The 7,390-nt window shown below is 44.2% G+C and overlaps 1 protein-coding gene across 1 annotated transcript in view; it reads left to right on the top strand.

Moving 5' to 3' along the window:
- The window catches only part of ABCC4 (ATP binding cassette subfamily C member 4), a 255,354-nt gene that overhangs the window by 38,078 nt on the left and 209,886 nt on the right, over nt 1–7,390 (top strand). The window lies entirely within an intron of this gene.

Below are 7,390 nucleotides of genomic sequence, written 5' to 3'. Positions count from 1 at the left end.
GTACCCACATGGACGACAACCATGGGGTACCAGTCTGCAGGCCGGATGCAGGCCGGGATCCTCTCCGTGATGTCCCTGACCCGAGCCCCAGGCATGACGCAGACCTGCCGTGACATGGGGTCGGGCCTGCAGATCGGACCTTCCAGCCCTCGCAGCAGGGAGTCCCCGATGACTAGGACCTGGCGTTTTTTCCTCCTGGTGTTGTCTCTCCTCCCAGTCTCTGTCTTGCGTGGAGCGGCATCGTCCCCTGCAGGGCCGACCCCTCTGCCCTCATCCGTCGCCGCTGCCAAGGCATCAAATCTGTTCCCCAGCTGAACCTGGGGGGCTTCCACCGCTCTCTGCCTAGCAGCTCTAGATTTGGGCACCATCTTCCACTCCAGCGATGGCTGCGGCTCCTGTGGGGGCTGTACCATGGGCGACCGGGCCTGCAGGGAACAGAAATAGGCATCAATTTCGTCCTCTGCCTCCCTGATCCCCCTCAGCCTACTCACCGCAGCCTGGAGCTCACCCACCTGCTCCTCCAGGGCACTAAGGCGCGCACAGGAGGGGCAGGCCGGGAGACCACCAGGCCCCACCCCCGCCCAGGGGGTGGTGTTATGCCCAGGGTCACATTTGTACTCTAGACAAAAAAAATTCTGGTGCAGGTAGCACACTCTATTCTCTACTGCTTTGGAAGATAGGATAAGCATTCAAAATGACATTCATAAACTTGAGAAATGGTCCTAAATTACTCGGATGACAAGTGATATGCTTATTTCGTATAAATAAACATTACTGATAGATCTATAGGAATGAATTGAAAGAACAGCACTTAGCTCTATGATTTTCTAATCATTCCTCAAATTATTAACTCTTTTACTGTCTAGTCATCCAATTGTCATTGCGCCATTTAAACAGATTAAAACAAATGCAGAATCAATTAATTATTTTGAAAAGAAATAGTTTTAAAAAGTTCCAAGGCCTACGTGAAGAATCACCTCTACCCATGTCAACTTCCAGAACAGTGGTTAGCTGAAATATCTGGCCTGGATTGCTATAGAGGAGAGGGGAGCACACTTAGGGAATTCTCTGTGAAGGTTCTGGGACAGTTTCCACTTTTACATTTTGGGGGAGGGAGGGCTACAGAGGTAAAGAATCTATCCTTATGAATCGAGCTAAAAGTGGTACTCTGGAAGTTGCCTTTCCCTTTGGTACAAAATAAACTGAATATGGTGACCTCATGGTCACCCTGAAGGAACGGAAACTTATAAAGGAAACCTGTTTGGTAGGATTTTTGGAGCAGCTGTTGCCTCCATAGTGGGAGGAAGAAGCTCTCTTGTCAGCCTTCCTATTTCAACAACTATGTTAATGCTTCTGGGGTTTTGTCATGATATTGTTTAAGGGTAACTTGAGTTTTGTATAGCCATGTGATTCATTGAAACCGAATCAATTAAAAAGATGGAGAGAAAAAAATAAAACTCACTGGGGTAGGATACAAAGCTAATAAGTCTGTGAACAAAGAAGATGGAAAAATGGAGTTTGGGTGAATTCAGCTGAGAAGAGTATTGGGTCAGAAATGTGTGATGCTTCATACTGTATGTACCTTAGAATCTGTTTCTGATATTTCTCTTTGTCAGGTCAGGAATTTATTTAATTTATCAGTGGTTTCAAAGTATGCTGGGGGAAGGTAGAGCAAATGCTAGTTAAGGATAGAAAAAAAAACTATGAATTTCTAAATCCTCAACCTCCCAATAAATTCTTTTTTCTGTGCTGACTAACCTAAGATACCAGGAATAGAATGAAGATGGACTTCACTGAACTCCATAATGATGATTGGCTGATTCAATTTTTATCCCCATAATTTGGGTTCCTGGACTCTTAAAACAAGTAATTAATGCTTTCTAAATCTATTGTGACAGCTCTTTCAGAAGCCCTCCACTCTAGGGCAACCATAGTAACACACAACTTTCTCACATGCTACCTACTGTAGGTCACCTACAAAGAAATAACCCTAAATGTTAGTATTCTTTCTTACTTAGAAAACTCATTTATAGTCAGAGAAGGGATGGAAGCAGGATGGAATGAAGAATGCAAAGATAGTGGACAGTCAAATTCAGTGTGTTGTGAACATGTTGAATGAATATGGCAGAGAAGGGGAGGAAAAGCTTTTACCCATAGAATCCCCAAAACTGCCACTTCAGACCTCCACACACAATTGAGGCACAAAACCAGGAACACCAAGAACACCCCATAATGTAACACAGGTAGACATGGATGAGGATGCTGCCATTGCTCTGGCACTGCAGTGACAGAGAAGTAACTGGTTAATACATGCTGAGAGGATGCTTTGAAGAGGACCATGCCCCATGCTACAGAGGAAAGCAAAGTCCTTGCCAATCTGACGTAGAGAACAAACTCCTCCTTTCTGATTCCAGACTTGGCATTTGTTATGACCCAGAGCAAGACCTTCCCAGAGTTTCCTAAGTGCCAGCAGGAGCATTAGCACACCCCAGGCAAAAACCTCCAGCCATAAATGGCCGTGCCCAGATAAGTGTGGACATGTGGTATGTGGCGCCACAGACCCGTTTGCGAGACAAACACCACACATGCAGGCATTTCCCACACAGCTACCTGGCAGCGTGGTGTGTTTTTTGATCCCAGGAGATCCCGTGGCAGCAGTGAGCATAGCCTAAAACCAGAGCCTGTCTGGCCAGAGCCATGGTCTAGCTGCTGGCTGGGCTTCCAGCTGCAGGAGTACTATGGCTGCAGCTCTCCAAGGTGCCCAGGACCCCAGGTAAGGCTTCTGGAGCCAGCACAGGGCATGTGGCATGGGTATTCACTGGAAACAAGTAGCAGTGGCACAAGGTGTGCCGCTGCTACTTGTCCCAAGGGAAACAAATGTTCACGGTCATGTGGACGTGGCCAATATGGCCAACATCCCAGTGCTTAGAGGAAGCCTCCAAAAAAACCCAGAAGGTAGTAGACTTTTATCTTTCCTACTTCCTGCAGGCAAACAAAAGCCCTGAGGAATTGAATTACCAGACATCTACCACATTTTAAGAAAGTTAGAGCTGTACCTCAACATAGGGATTGTATATACTTGACCTTATATATAACCAGGGTTGGATCCACTGGGGTGCAATGGTGCAGCTGCACTCCCCTTCGATTGTTGCTGTACCCAAACTTTAAAACCAACTACCTTCATAGCTCATTATCATCTCCCTGATTCCTGCTAATCTCTCTCCACTCCATGGGTGATAATGATCCTCTGTCTTTTTAATGGTCCTGCTAACCTACTGTTCAAACTATCCTTTCTTCTGCCATTTTGTTGTCTGTTAGCCATTCCTGGTAATGTCTCTCTTCTATTTCGTAGCCTGAAGACTGTTTTTAGTTCTAGGAAAAACCTTAACTCAGGTGTAGAAATGGCTAACAGGAAGTATTGGCGGTACTATCAAGACACTCGAGAAGAGTAGATTTTGCTTTATGAATCTGAATAAGAGATGTACATTTAATTATAATGACTACCGGACTTAATGATACAATATATTTTGATTATTTTGCCTAGTTTATTGTGTTTTTTAAACTTTATAGATAATCTAGCAAATTAGTGCACATTTAATTAGTTATATTGGTTTTCGCTTTGACCTTAAAATGCATAATATGGTGCTAGCATATTAGCAAAGCATCTGGTTTTCCTTTAAGTAGATAAAAATGTGTTGTGTATATGTGATGATGTGCCACACTATCTGCACCTCCCTTTTCAAAATCCTAGCTTTGTCTATGCATATAATACAAGGTAATAGTTGACCCAACAACTTCTTTTCCCATAATATTATGCTTTTGATAACTTATCTAGTTCAATTTAAAAACAGTTCCGGTTCTTTGTCCCCACATGAGGAAACACTTTCTAGTCAATAAATCAGAAAATGGGATAACAAATTGGACACAAACTGAACAGGTGGGTTGTAAGCCAGTAGACTACCAGACTGTTTTTGCCTATAGTATGAAAGGAAACCAGGCAAGTCAGTTGGCTGGTAAGCCCAGCAGCCTACTTGCCTGTCTGCCTTTCTGTCTTGTTTTGAACAAAAGCTTTGACAGAAACATGTTCATCGGAATCTTTTGATTCCATCAAATCATCATTTTCCTATGGACAATTGTTCCCTTGGAAAGCTTTCAACCACTCTAAACTGCTTTCTATGCTTCCTTTGCCAGACAGTTGCTATGTAATGCTAGGCAAATCACTTAAACCAAACTTTTGTTCCTGGTTACTCATTTTGTGACACCCCCCCCATTTCCTAATACTCTTCTTGGGCCCCTGGGAGCTGATTTGCAGAAGTCCTGAATGCTCATAGCTTCAACAGATTTCAATGGGAGTTGCGCTTTGAAAATGCATCATTGTGTTGAATATCCTGGAAAAGTAGGTTCTAGATGTACCTAATTGAGTAGACATTTTTTATTTCTTTGGAAATTTTTAATTTACATCTCCTTCATTGGAAGTTTTTTTTTTAATTTTTAAAGAATAGGCCAGATAAGCATTTGTTAGGGATAGTTTAGGAATAGACAGCTTGCATCTGTGCAGGCAGTTGGACTAGATGATATTTGAGGTCCCTTCCAATGATTTTAATAACACTTTGCTTCAGTTTCCCATCCGGAAATTGAAGGTCATACCACACTATTGGGAGATGTAGGGTGAAAAATGTTTGTAAAGCACTGGGTACAGTAGTGATAAATACACAGAAATGCTCACAGGGAAGTTAGTAATTCTATATTCAGACCAAGGTATGAATAGAGCAGTAAATAAGGCATATTGCCATATATTGAGAAATGAGGATAAAATGAATATTGAACAGCTGCCCATTCTTATGACCAGTTTTCCTGTACACCAAATGAGAAAGGAAATCTGTTTGTGGTTTTTTTTTTTAAATGTAATTGAAGGCTGTAACAACATGCATATGTATAAGAGGTTGAATTGTGTTGCCTTTTCTTAGGCATTTCCTAATCATGAGTGCTTGATCATACAACCTTATTGTTCTTTCAAGGTAGCTGTATGTAATTATTAATAAAGTTGTATTTTCTAGAAATGGCTCTGTGTGTGTGTGTGTGTGTGTGTGTATCTGTGTATCAATAAGCACAGAACTCCATATATGACTGTAAGTGCAAGTGTCAAGCTAGTGGTTTTGTCCCTCCTGTCTTTACATTATTTCCTATTAATTTGTTCACTTTTCATTTTCCCATTTTCTTTTGTATGTAGCCTTAAATTTTCAGAGGACAAAACAATTCCATGGCTTGTTTTGTGTTTTATTACCTTTTATAATGATGCAATGTTCTATTTCTGGGTTCTTGCCGGATAGTGGCATTTTCCCAATGGTAGACAGCTCTGTAACAGCTACTCCTACAAATTTATCTAGCCTACTGGCTTTTAAAAAAATATTTTCTGTTTAATATGATTTTGTTTTTTTTCCCCTTCTGCTTTGCTTTCCTCCCTCCATCCAATTATCTTTTAAGAGCATTTGGTTTTGGAAATTAAGTTATTGGAAATACTTAAATGTGTGTAAATGTTTACAAGGCTGGAGCCCTAGTTGGTATCATTTACAGTATCAATGTCATTCATAATCATGGGGGTGGAATGCAGAGAGAGAGAGGATTTAAGACACTAATCCAGGAAGTAAATTATTTATTCTTTTCTCCAAAGGCAATGTCCTTGGGGGAAAAAAATTCTCTCTGTGTTATAACAACAAAGCAGTCATTACGGTATGACTAAAATTAACCAGGGATTATAGACTTAATTTTGCTGCCTTATCCAAAGAAAGAATCCTAATTCACAGGCAGCCCAACTTTACTATTTTATCCCAGGAAGGTAATGGTGCTTTATATTAAGATCTCCACCTTAATGTCTTTTCACTCTCTTTAAATTTTTTTCCCCCCTCTGAGTGGTATAAAGACCTTCTACAGGTTTTTCTGAAGTTCTGGCATGAGCGACGGGTGCCTTCTGAGTCAGAGGGGTCCCCCTGCAGCTGATCGCACTGACCCAGAAGTGCCAGCAACGCTTCTCCTGGTGCCCCTACTCCCCAGCCGTCGCTTTCAGGGGGAGCACCAGCGCTCCCACCTGCCCCCCTGTCCATCGCTTAAGTGGGGAACGCTGGCTGGCAGGGGGTGCACAAGCGCTCTCAGGGGGTGGATGTGCACCCTCATGCACCCCCTACGCGCTGCCACTGAGTCCTAGCTTTAACTTTTGTATTAAAAACTGCACGCGCATATCCAGAGAAGCTGTAATGGGGCAGTTGTACCCCCTCTTTTGGATTGCACTGTACCAGGGGAGCTTTGGGGGACTTCTAACTCTTTAAAAAGAAGTGAAAACCTTCCTCCCCTGCTTTTCCCCACTTTCTCTGCTTTCTCACTGTCCCAGGGGTGGGGGAAGCACCAGAGCCGCTCCTGTCTGGTGTAGCCAGGCTGCATGTGGGCTGATCTCAGTTGGGGACAGCAGCAGTGGGGATGGGTTGAAGGGAATCCCCTTCAGCCTGCCTGCTCCCAGGGGATGGAGGACAGAGTGAAGAACTACTCTCCGGCCCTGATGTTGCCCCTGTCCCCTCCCCAGATGAGGCCAGCCTGGCTGGGTGGGGAGGAACAGCTCTGGTGCTCTCCCAGCCCCCAAAACATTCGGGAAAGCAACAATGGCAGCTGTGGAATGGGGAGGGAAGGGAAAGGAGGTGGGACTTGTCACCTGCTTTAGAGACCTAAAGTCCCTGCGGGCTGTCGAGGACAGTCTGTTCGCATGGGTGGGGAAGGAAGCAGGGAGCTAGGGGTACAGTCACCCCCACACCTCTCTTTGGGAAATCCTAGATCCACCCCTGAATAAAAGTTTGGCCACATTTGATCTCGGGGTAACCATGATTTGCGTGTTTTAAGCGAATGCTAGATTCCAGTGAGAGTGGGCCGTGTGTGTTTGAGCGTATGTTTAAGTGTGTGAGCATGTGTCTAAATGAGCATGTCTACACATGCACCGTTACTTGGCAGTAACTTAAGTTACCTCTCAGTGGCCAAAAATCACTGCGCAGTCCGCACACTGTGCAGTAACTCTGGTGACATGCACCGATTTGGGTGGAAATTTGCTACCTGCATGAGGCAGGTAGCAAATTCCCACCTGAGTGTTTCCTGCACAGTGACAGGGGTTTAGGTTGTAGTCGTGTTGGTCTAAGGACATAGATGCCTTACTGCACAGTATCCCTATTTGTGTACCCAAGTCCGTCCAGACACAGACTTACTGCGCTGTAACGCCTGCGCGTGTAAACCCAACCCTCCCCATAAAAGCCCGGTAAATGCACGTGTCGACACGCGCGGTGTGTGCGTGTAGCTGTGTCCCTAGATGCCATTCAAGAAAGGTTTGGGCGCTATGAGGTGGGCTGCAACCTGC

The sequence above is a fragment of the Alligator sinensis genome, unplaced genomic scaffold, assembly GCF_000455745.1.
Source record: "Alligator sinensis unplaced genomic scaffold, ASM45574v1 scaffold740_1, whole genome shotgun sequence".
Taxonomy (NCBI): domain Eukaryota; kingdom Metazoa; phylum Chordata; order Crocodylia; family Alligatoridae; genus Alligator; species Alligator sinensis.
Note: the sequence above shows the minus strand (reverse complement) of the source record. Positions and strands in the feature narration are given on the sequence as shown.